The sequence below is a fragment of the Patella vulgata genome, chromosome 7, assembly GCF_932274485.2.
Source record: "Patella vulgata chromosome 7, xgPatVulg1.2, whole genome shotgun sequence".
Taxonomy (NCBI): Eukaryota; Metazoa; Mollusca; class Gastropoda; family Patellidae; genus Patella; species Patella vulgata.
Window position 1 is genome coordinate 14,845,966 of NC_065885.2, and position 11,354 is coordinate 14,857,319.

The window sequence follows — 11,354 nt, forward strand, 5'->3', positions numbered from 1 at the left end:
GATATAGCCCAATGCTGTTATAATATCAAAGTATAAGCCCTAAACAAACAAAAAGACACAATTCTAAATAGACGTATCCCTATCCTGGTTTAATACAAGATTTCCAATTTTTGAAGGCCATTATCTTAAAAAATGTTTTTGGAGATATTCACTTCTGGTTCTGAGCCCTCGATGTGTTTTATAGTTTTAATCCTGTTTTGTGGTTGGAATAGGAAGATGTGAAGGAATAAACGCCACTGCTGGGGCTTAATTCACATTCTTTCTTAAAAAAATCAGATATTATATAATGTGACGGCCACATCTTTATCTGTCACGGCCAGCTTGTAATTTTATATTTTGTGGAAGAAAGAGTTGTGGGAAAAGAGATAACTCGCCCTATGTTTAGATTGGAAACTGTCGCCCAGGTTGCCATGAATCCGTTCAGTTGGATGTGAAACCATTCCCGTTATGTGTTAGCGGAATACATCATTATTATCAATAAATTGTTTTCCTGTTATCACAGGAATCTGACCTTCTATCCGTATATATATGCATACACCATGTGGTACCAGACAATATATAATAAAAAACAACAGGAATGCAATGCCTGTTGAAAACTCGATCTTACCTGCTCTCGCTTCGGCTCGTTTTTTTTTCAACAATTCGTAATGTCAGGCAACCAAACTTCTGTCAATTCACTCAGATATGTTTTTCTTCAATCTAGTCGTTTTGATTTGCATAAATACTCCCAGAAAACGATATCATCTCCACATGTTTCCAATATTTACATCGTTTTCGTCCATTTTCATTTTGTCACGGCCGCCATGCGCTGACGTCACACAGTTGCTGGGGTTGAGGGATTCTACCGATATTCGCCGAATATGTATCGACGTTTCAGTGACGCATGAGAAGACCCTACTCCTTATTATGTGTTAACCATTCGGCCATTTTAGTAGCTTTTCATGTAAGCAATTTTAAAATGGGAGCTAAAGAATAAAATTTGCCAATTTTTTTTAGTTTTTAGTACCGTAGCTTTTCATGTAAGCAATTTTAAAATGGGAGCTATAGGATAAAATTTGCCTAATTTTTGTGATTTAAACAATGTTGTTTTTTTTTTAAATCAACTTTATAAATACAATATTATGTGATATCAATATAATTTTTAGTTCATCTGATTTAACATTTCGTATTTTAGAAACAATTAAAACTAATGTAAAAATTTCAATTCTGCATAGGCTAAGTAGGCCTACTATTTAAGAAAAAATGAAAACAATTATAATAAATAAATCGTCCATTCAATTTTGAAGGGCCTCAACAGAACCATTTGTAGTTTGTTGGATTTACCAAACAGCATTTTAAAAGAAAAAAAAACTTTATATATAGGCCTATATAAAAAAAATCCTGCACATATTCGAGTATTGACGCTTCATAAATTAAAATTTAAAAAATAAATTCCAAAAATAAATACATCTAATTTTCCACTTGATGTTTCAGAAAATATGATAAATTTAATAGTCGGTTTAGGCTTGTCAAAATGCCGAAGAGCAGTTATGAATTCCAGGAATATTAATTTTAAGGTATTTTTCAAAGAACGGTATCAAATATTTTTTCCATAATTGTTTCTAAAATACGAAATGTTAAATCAGATGAACTAAAAATTATATTGATATCACATAATATTGTATTTATAAATATTTTTTCAATTACAAGACCTGTCACAGCTTGTGTTACTCTGCCAAAGCCCTATGAAGTTGATTTTTAAAAAAAACAAAAAAACATTGCTTACATGAAAAGCTGCGGTACTAAAAAAATTAGGCAAATTTTATTCTTTAGCTCCCATTTTAAAATTGCTTACATGAAAAGCTACTAAAATGGCCGAATGGTTAACACGTAGGGTCGTCTCATGCGTCAGTGAAACGTATATACATATTCGGCGAATATCGGTAGAATCCCTCAACCCCAGCAACTTAAAAACGAGGTCTGTCGAATGCGTCTATTTGTGTGACGTCAGCGCATGGCGGCCGTGACAAAATGAAAATGGACGAAAACGATGTAAATATTGGAAACAAGTGGCGATGATATCGTTTTGTGGGAGTATTTATGCAAATCAAAACGACTAGATTGAAGAAAAAACATATCTGAGTGAATTGATAGAAGTTTGGTTGCCTGACATTACGAATTGTTGAAAAAAAACGAGCCGAAGCGAGAGCAGGTAAGATCGAGTTTTCAACAGGCATTGCATTCCTGTTGTTTTTTATTATATATTGTCTGGTACAACATGGTGTATGCATATATATACGGATAGAAGGTCAGATTCCTGTGCTGTTATTTGCACCATCATGATTATTTGTACACACATATGTATATCGTGGCGTGAACCATTTGATCACCAACCAATCATTTCTTTTTTTAAAAATATTTTTGACCAAGAAGACATTACTTTCGGCACGATACTATAGCAACTATCACGGGGGGAATGTCGGGCTTCTTAATTATTCAAGGACGTACACATAGTTAACAATTGTTGTTCAACTTTTGTTGTCAAAACACACAGTTTCCTGTTCGGGTATATTTAATCTCCAAGAGCTGTCCCGGTTATATCAATCTGATTAAAACACAGATCCTATTTCGGTTCGTTTTTTATAGTTCAAAATTTCGTTTTACTTGTCTTTACCACACTAGAAGCTGGAAGAGTTGTTATATAACCCGCGTTAGTCAATGAAACGGTCTGATACGGCTAGTTCTTGGCGTGCTGTGCGCAGAACTGTGGGTATTCCAGTAGAAAAATCAACGCTGATTGGTTAAACAAAAGTCTGACGTCATAGGGTCAAAAGCCGCTCGTATGGCCCCTGATGCGACCTCCCCTACAACTGATCAGATCTTGATGCAGTGGAGGCCATCGCATGTATAATAAACGAAAGGAAATATAGATCTGTTTTTTATTTAGATTGCGGTTATATTTTAGTGAATAAAACTGGTTAACACCGAATAAAAGTCCCTGTATCCTAGTCCTGTGCAGTTATCTGAAGCTCTGCGAAATAAAAACGTTTATTTTCCATGTTTATTTGGCCATAAATCTCTAAATGTATTGGGGGGTCATGGGAGGACGAACCTTGTCGATTCTCGGCGTTCCACGACTTTCCGTTCTAGAGTTACCTTCCTTTTGTCTAAGATCTTGGGAACGGATTTTAGCACTGTAAGGAAACTGGGGGACGCCAAGGAAAAACACGAGGTTGTCCAGGCGACCCTACTCTTTGTCATGGATGTACAAGATTGGGGTGGAAACCACGCCACTGACAGATCGTATGATCTAAATCGTACGCGTTAGACCACTTGACCATCCAGTACACCCGGGTAATGACGACCGGCACTCCAACGTGTACACAAGACCTCGGTATTTCATGCCACCCGAACGAAAATACGCTGTTCCTTTCTAGGCCCTTAGTTCGGCATCACTGACAGGTGGAAACTCGCCGGAAAATCCCTAGGAACTTTTTCAACTGATACCGGGTCGCTGAGCCACCGCGTGTCTCATCTTGTTTTGTAAATAGACTAGATATAATAAGGAATGAAATGAAATGAAATGAAATAGGGTTTAACGTCCTACTGTTCTGCTCCGAACTGGGCTAATGAAGACGGGCATATGCCATACAGTGTGCTATGAGTGAAATTTTGACCGGAAAGCGACACTACGACCTACTCTTATATCGAATTCCAACTGGCAAGGAATCTTTTACGTGCACGCCAATGTATACATGGGACCTCGGCTTTTCTTCCCATCCGAACGACTAGACAGCTGTCCTTATCGGGCCCTCCGTCCTGCACCACTGACAAGGGGAAACCACGTCGGAAAATCCCGATGAACTTTCTCGGCAAATGCAGGGATCGAAAGATATAATAAGATATCGTGTGCTATAGTGTTATTTTGTCCAAATGTCATATAAAGAAGTTTAGTTTACCAAATTAGGAAGTTTGGGTGGCCGCGTGATCTAACCTGTGCGCGTCTGATCCGAAGTTCTGTCAATGAGTCAAGTGGCTTGGTTTGAATCCCAGGTGTTTACGTGATAATGGGTATAGGTGCCGCCCCCCCCCCTCTCTCTCTCTCTCTCTCTTTCTCTCGCTCTCTCTCTTGTGGGGTTAACGTATCATGCAAATCCATGGAGATAAGTCGCCTTTTTGTCAGTTTTTTCCCAACGTTGTAAGATTCAATCTTTTGCGAATTTACACCACATGATATATGCCTTCTCAGGTGTATGTCACATAAGACGCTGTTACACAATTGTAAGACTTATCTATGTAAACAATAGACCTACCACGGCATAGATATTACATTATCGTTAAGAGCTGAGGTTTTGGACACCAATTTCGACATGCCAATACTACTATAGAAAGGTATAGACTAGATATTTGGGATTATAACCTTGTCGATTGACGTTATCTAAAGAAAATTAAATTTGTTCAATCGGAAAACCACTATATGGGGGTTATTCAATAAAACTTGAGTTAAAATTAAAGATGCAGCCATGTCATTGTTTAAAGTTTAAATACTAGTATACATTTTAGCATTTCGCCATGGAAACGCTGCATTATTAAAAATAAGTTAGTTTTAAGTTTTTTTTAATAAGTCCAAAGGTCTTTAATACACATTCTCCATTAAAGATGCATTATGTAAGATTTATATAAAGAACTGGCAGTTCTCGCTATAATGGTTAAAAACTACATAACGAAAAGGGAATAACTTGAATATTTCAATCAAATTACATCAGCCCTGATTGTTATTGATTCTGTTGTTATGATAGTAAACAAAGTCTCAATTCTCCATTTTTTAAATTAAATCATGGGCATCCGATGGCATCGAGAGTTGATTATAGTCATGGCATTTAAGGCATAAAGAAAGATTTGCAATAGGCAGAATTAGCTCTTACATAATGCATCTTTAATAATTATATAATAATAACGTCTTGATTATAATAATTCTTCATGTATTAACGTTATTGGTATTTAAATACGTAATAAATTATTCTTTCACATTATTCGGAGTTTGTACTTTTTGTTCATTATTAAAGTTATTTAGTTCATCCATTAAGGTACTATCGTCTTTTTCTGCATCATCCGATAAAGTATTTTCGGGTACAAATTTAAATGTTCTGTTAGACAGGTTCATGAGGTCCGGGATTCAATCACGGTGTTGGTAGAGATAGTACCCCCGGGATTTTCCGGCGTGGTTACTCCGTGTCAACATGGTAAGGAATGTAGTTTTATAGTCTGAAGGTCCATTGCGCGTAAAAGAACCCTTGGCCCTTGAAAAAGGTGAAGAGTAGGCGGAAAAGCCGCTGTTCGGGCAACATTTCATTCTTGGTCGTTCTATAGAATAGACTGGTCACCGAATACTTATTGCATAGACTAAACCGGGGAGACCTGTCGATTCAAGTCCATGAAATTTCCTTAGCAATGGTAGCTCGCCTTGTGACACTAATTCAAAAACAAACAAAAAATGAAATGAAATGAAATTTAACGTCCTTCTGTTCTGCTCCGAACTGGGCTAATGAAGATGGGCATACGCCATGCAGGATGCTATGAGGAAAATTTTGCCCGGATAGTGACACTACGACCTACTTTTATGTCGAATTCCAACTGGCAAGGAATTTGGCGTGCACGGGTTTTCGTCTCATCCGAACGACTAGTAGACAGCTCTCCTTATCAGGCCCTCCGTCCTGCATCACTGACAAGGTGGGGATAAACTTTATCGGCCAATGCAGGGATCGAACACCCGACCTCCAGGCTAGCGAGCCAGGGTCTTACTCTTACCCACTTAGCCACCGTGACCACCACCCACTTCCCCCTGCCCCAAAGGCAAAGAAACGTGTTACTGTGTAAACGATACAGCCCTTAACATGGTATGGTAAAGTGACATGGGTAGGAAAAAAGACGTAAGGGCTGTATACAGTCTATGCCGAGACATTAGAGAAAATGGCCGCTATTTATTATGGCAATTGGAATTAGTTCCTAACAGAGGGCGTCTACATAAAATAGACCAAGAATCCTTTTACAATGGCGATAAATCGAGCAGCATTTATTTCCTTTAACACCTCTGGTTAAATTAATTTCTCTCAGTAAATTGCCGAAAATTGTTCACAAATTATTATTGTTTGTAGAAACGATATACCTTTTCTTAAACCAGGTGCAAAATCCAAGTTAAACCTATAACAATATTCATTATGATTTGTCAATCATAATAATTAGCCAAATCGTATCCGCATGTTTCGTACTATTCAGTCAAGAACGGTTAGTGCTAAATAATAAGGCCATCTCAATTTTTCGTCAAGCTTCACAGGGCTAGAGTTAATATCAAACCTAAACCTAACCCTGGATCTAGCCCCAATGCTTACCCTAACTTACAATCTCGACAACAATCACGTGCCCTACCCCTATTTACATCTCAGCGACCTTGACAAAAATTTAACTGGCCTTAACAAATAGATTTAGCCGCCAAGAACCTGATCTGCAACAACCACAAGAAATCAAAGGCCATAACCCTGTCCAAAACGAATTTGATATAAAGCACACTGTACACTGCACACAACAAACGTACATATAAAGTGTCATACTATACTCTTCAAAAAAAGTAGGGGATATTCAGAAACAATACAAAACTGCAGAAATGCACTGCTTTTTTTATTAGAGGTAACCAGTGTATGTTAATAACAGGCTAATTACCTACACATGAACATAAACAGTTCATATGGGCGGCTTATTTGGCGGCCTCATTTCACTCACAAAGAGATACACCGTCAAAAGTGAAAATGGTCGTTTTTGATTTTTGTCTTAATAATGAGTTATTGCTCCACCAATCCTCAGACATTCAGCAATTCGTCGTGGCATGCTCCTAATCAACCATCCAATCACGATTTTGGGCAATCTGACCCACTCCTCTTGCAGTGCCACAGCCAATTCTTGCCGTGTTGTCGTTTGACGTTGACGTCGACGTCGACGAACATGTCTCCCGATCAAATTAAACGTAACACACTAAAGCAAAGATACGGTAAACAGTAAATCTTATGCAAGAACCGATAGGAAAGCATACATGGATAGGATAAACCAGCACGCGGCAGTTTTCATCAACCCTTCCTTGGAGTGTCAAATTTGACAATGAACCCCTCCCACGTGTATGGCGGTATTGCGTGTCGCATGTACAGCTCAGTGGTTAACTGTTGGGGCGATAAGTTCTTCATCTGTGAACATACTCTCAAAGCATGTCAAGTGTCCATGACTAATAACAACCTGCATAGGTATTTGCATTTCAATATCCCTACTTTTTTTGAAGAGTATATTTGGCTAAAATAATGAGTTGGAGACAGACCACCATTAAATTTCACCATCTCGGTACAAATTATAGTTCGTCTATTTATGCCCCCCCCCCCGCCTTTTACTGATTTTTTGTTGATTTTTTGGTCTAGAATGGACGAAGAGGGTTTGAATTAACATTTTCTGCCAGGTTTTGGTAAATATTCATGATTTTGAGGCTAAAGGATAACGGGGATATCTGGTTGGCTACGGTGATATGTACGGCAACTAGTTTTTAGTATGCTTCTTCAAGTTTTTGTACCTCAAAATTTTGGTGGTCAACCTCATACACATTTTAGTGCAAACACATGACCATTTGTTAGTCTGTCTGCAGTGAAAAACATTCAGCCCAACGAAAATTTTGGGAAAAGTTGGAGGTGGGCAACGAGGACAAAATTAACATTGAAGTCAATGTGGAAATTAATGGTGGTCTGCTTCCAGTTGATAAAATAGAGTTGCCTCCCTTGAAACTGTCCACGTGTGATTGCACCGTTCATTTGTAAATTTAACTGTTTTCATGGTTTGTTTGATTTGAAATAGTAAATTCCACGTTCAATCTTTTTTTTTCTCTTGTTAAAACCAATTATATTATACACAAAATGTATTGCGCCAATAAACTATTGTTGGCGCTATTGCACTTTCGTACCTCTACCAGTTCCCGTGGTCGTAGGAACTTGAAATTATTAGAGGATGTTAAGGGGGACTAGCAATGACCACACACCGAATCGATCAATAACTTTTTATTTTACTGACCTTTTAATTTCTAACGAGAGAGAACTTCATCTGTTTGACGCCATTTGCTTTGTTTACTATTTTGACTCGAATAACAAGACACTAAGACGGAAACCGACACACTGCACTAGCTGCCTATCTCTGCAGTTCATAAAAATTAATATAATTTTCGTACACTTTAATTTTTGCGCGAAGCCACCATGTTCTATAAAATACTATTTGGTGTTGATCAGTGGATTGGCCTTTAGGTGTAAATATTGCCGTGACCTTGATTTTGACCTTGAGTCTTAACTTCTCATCCATATCAGGGCCTTTGCGTTTATGATTGCCGTGGCCTTATTTCTTACTGTATGATTAAAGGTGACTAGTGGAGGTCACCACGACATTTCACATTGACCACGCCCATTGACTTCCTTTCGGACACGGGCCCTTTGCGTTTGACCCTTTTCTGACCGAACAGTGTGCGACAGGACCAAAGTAAACGTCGATGGTTCAAGCCAAGGTGATAGCCTTCGAAAATGGTTACGAGGTCAAGGTCGTAAGTCAAGGTCAAATGTCCAAAAACTGACTTTGAAAAGTCCGAGTTTAGTTTTCTGTAAGATGACCTTGACCTACGACTTTGACCCAAGTATCTTTTCTGAAGGACGTCGTCTCTGCTTTCACCTCGAACATTAACTTTGATAATACAGTTAGAAATAAGGCCACGGCAAGCATAAACGCAAAGGGCCCGAGATGGATGGGACGTTTGGACTCAAGGTCAGAGTCAAGGTTACGGATGGTTAACGGTGACTAGTGGAGGTCACCACGACCTTTCACATTGACCACGCCCATTGACTTCCTTTCGGACACGGACCCTCTGCGTTTGACCGTTTTCTGACCGAGCAGTGTGCGACAGGACCAAGTTAAACGTTCATGATTCAAGCCAATGTGATAACCTTCGAAAATGGTTACGGGGTCAAGGTCGTAAGTCAAGGTCAAATGTCCCAAAAATGACTTTGAAAAATTTGAGTTTAGTTTTCTGTAACATGACCTTGACCTACGACTTTGACCCAATTATCTTTTCTGAAGGACGTCATCTCTGCTTTCACCTCGAACATTAACTTTGATAATACAGTAAGAAATAAGGCCACGGCAAGCATAAACGCAAAGGCCCCGATATGGATGGGAAGTTTGGCCTTAAGGTCAAAATCAAGGTCACGGCAATATTTACACCTAAAGGCCAATCCACTGATCAACACCAAATAGTATTTTATAGAAAATGGTGGCTTCGCGCAAAAATTAAAATGTACGAAAATTATATTAATTTTTATGAACTGCAGTGTTAGGCAGCTAGTGCAGTGTGTCGGTTTCCGTCTAAGTGTCTTGTTATTCGAGTCGGTTTCCGTCTTAGTGTCTTGTTATTCAAGTCTAATTAGTAAACAAAGCAAATGGCGTCAAACGGATGAAGTTCTCTCTCGTTAGAAATTAAAAGGTCGGTAAAATAAAAAGTTATTTATCGATTTGGCTGAAATTTGGTGTGTGGTCATTGCTAGCCCCCCTTAACATCCTCTGAAAATTTCAAGTGCCTATGACCACGGGAACTGGTAGAGGTACGAAAGTGCAATAGCGCCCTATTGTTCCAGTAGGTATGAATTACAAAAGTTCCAGTGACATGATTAACGAAATGTCCACGGTCATGAGAGAAACACCGAATCAAGAAGATGAAGGGGAGTTAAACATGTAGGCCTTATTTCTGTATCCGATGTCTTACTAAGCGAGCAAACATAACATGGCGTATAAAGACAGTAAATATAAGCAGTCGTATGGTCATTATAAACTTTAGCCTTTTCAAAGGTAAAGAGAAAAATTCGGTCAGCAGCTTAAAGCGGCGACCTAATCAGTCAGTTCACTAAATCCGACTGTGGGTTTATTCTGTTTGCAAAATGATGGAATGCGTGAACAATTTTTATTGAAAAATGAATTTTGTCAAAGGATAAGGGTGATGAGGTCCCAGTTGCTCTCTAAAAACTGTTATTAGATAACAAAAACTTTCAATAGAGAAATATCAAATAATTCTGGTAACATGTGAATCCGCTTTAAAAATGTAAGAAATAAAATACGATTGTGATACAGCTGAAATGATAAGTTTCTAGAGACACCTGATATCGCAATCAATTTTTAATGAAATGATTTAAAGTATTTTAAATATATAACGTGAAGCCGTGGTCCTAATATAAACCCTTTGGGTATTCGGATAGGACTCGGGGCGTAAGGTTATTGAGGCACCAGATATCACAATCAATTTATAATGAAATTATATTAAGCAATCTCAGACACAGGCCTAATATAATGTGAATCCGTGGCCCTGATTACAAATCCTGTGGTTATTCGGATTGGGACTCGGGGGCATAAGTTTATTGAGACACCCGATATCACAAACAATGTAGTATAATGAAATGATGTAAAGCATTCTCAGACCTTATACCAGCGGCTGCCAGACAGGATACGCCCACATTTTCGAGAGATGGATAGAGAACAAGCTAAAAAGAAAGTGATTTTTCGTACAATCAGAGGCCATAATTCAGGAAGTTACGGTCCGATATGCGCGAATATTGAAAGGAACCGAGATCTTTGGGTTATAAACTTACATTTCAAGTTTCAACATAATCGGATAAAGATTGTGACCTCTATAGGTCCAGTTACTAACGGTGATATAATAATACGGTTTTTTAAATCGGATAAAAATTATGACCTCTATGGGGTCCACAAGCTAAAATTGCGATTTTTTTGTACAATCAGGGGCCAAAATTCAGGAAGTTACGTTCCGATATGCGCGAATATCGAAAGGAACCGAGATCTTTGGGTTATAAACTTACATTTCAAGTTTCATCAAAATAGGATTAAAATTGTGACCTCTATAGGGTTCACAACCTTGATATACCATATTTTTAATATATTTCAAAACGAAGGGCGGCCATTTTGTCTGTCAGTTTTCGGCCGATTCTCACGAAATTCGAACTTAACCGTCCTTAGGGTGTAACGGTGTTATAATAATACGTTTTTTTAAATCGGATAAAAAATTATGACTTCTATAGGGTCCACAAGCTAAAAACACGATTTTTCGTACAATCAGGGGCCATAATTCAGGAAATTACGGTCCGATATGCGCGAATATCGAGAGGAACCATGATCTTTGGGTTATAAACTTACATTTCAAGTTTCAAAAACATCGGATAAAAATTATGACCTCTATAGGGTCCACAACCTTGATATACCATATTTTTACGCTATTTGAGAACGAGGGGTGGCCATTTTGTCTG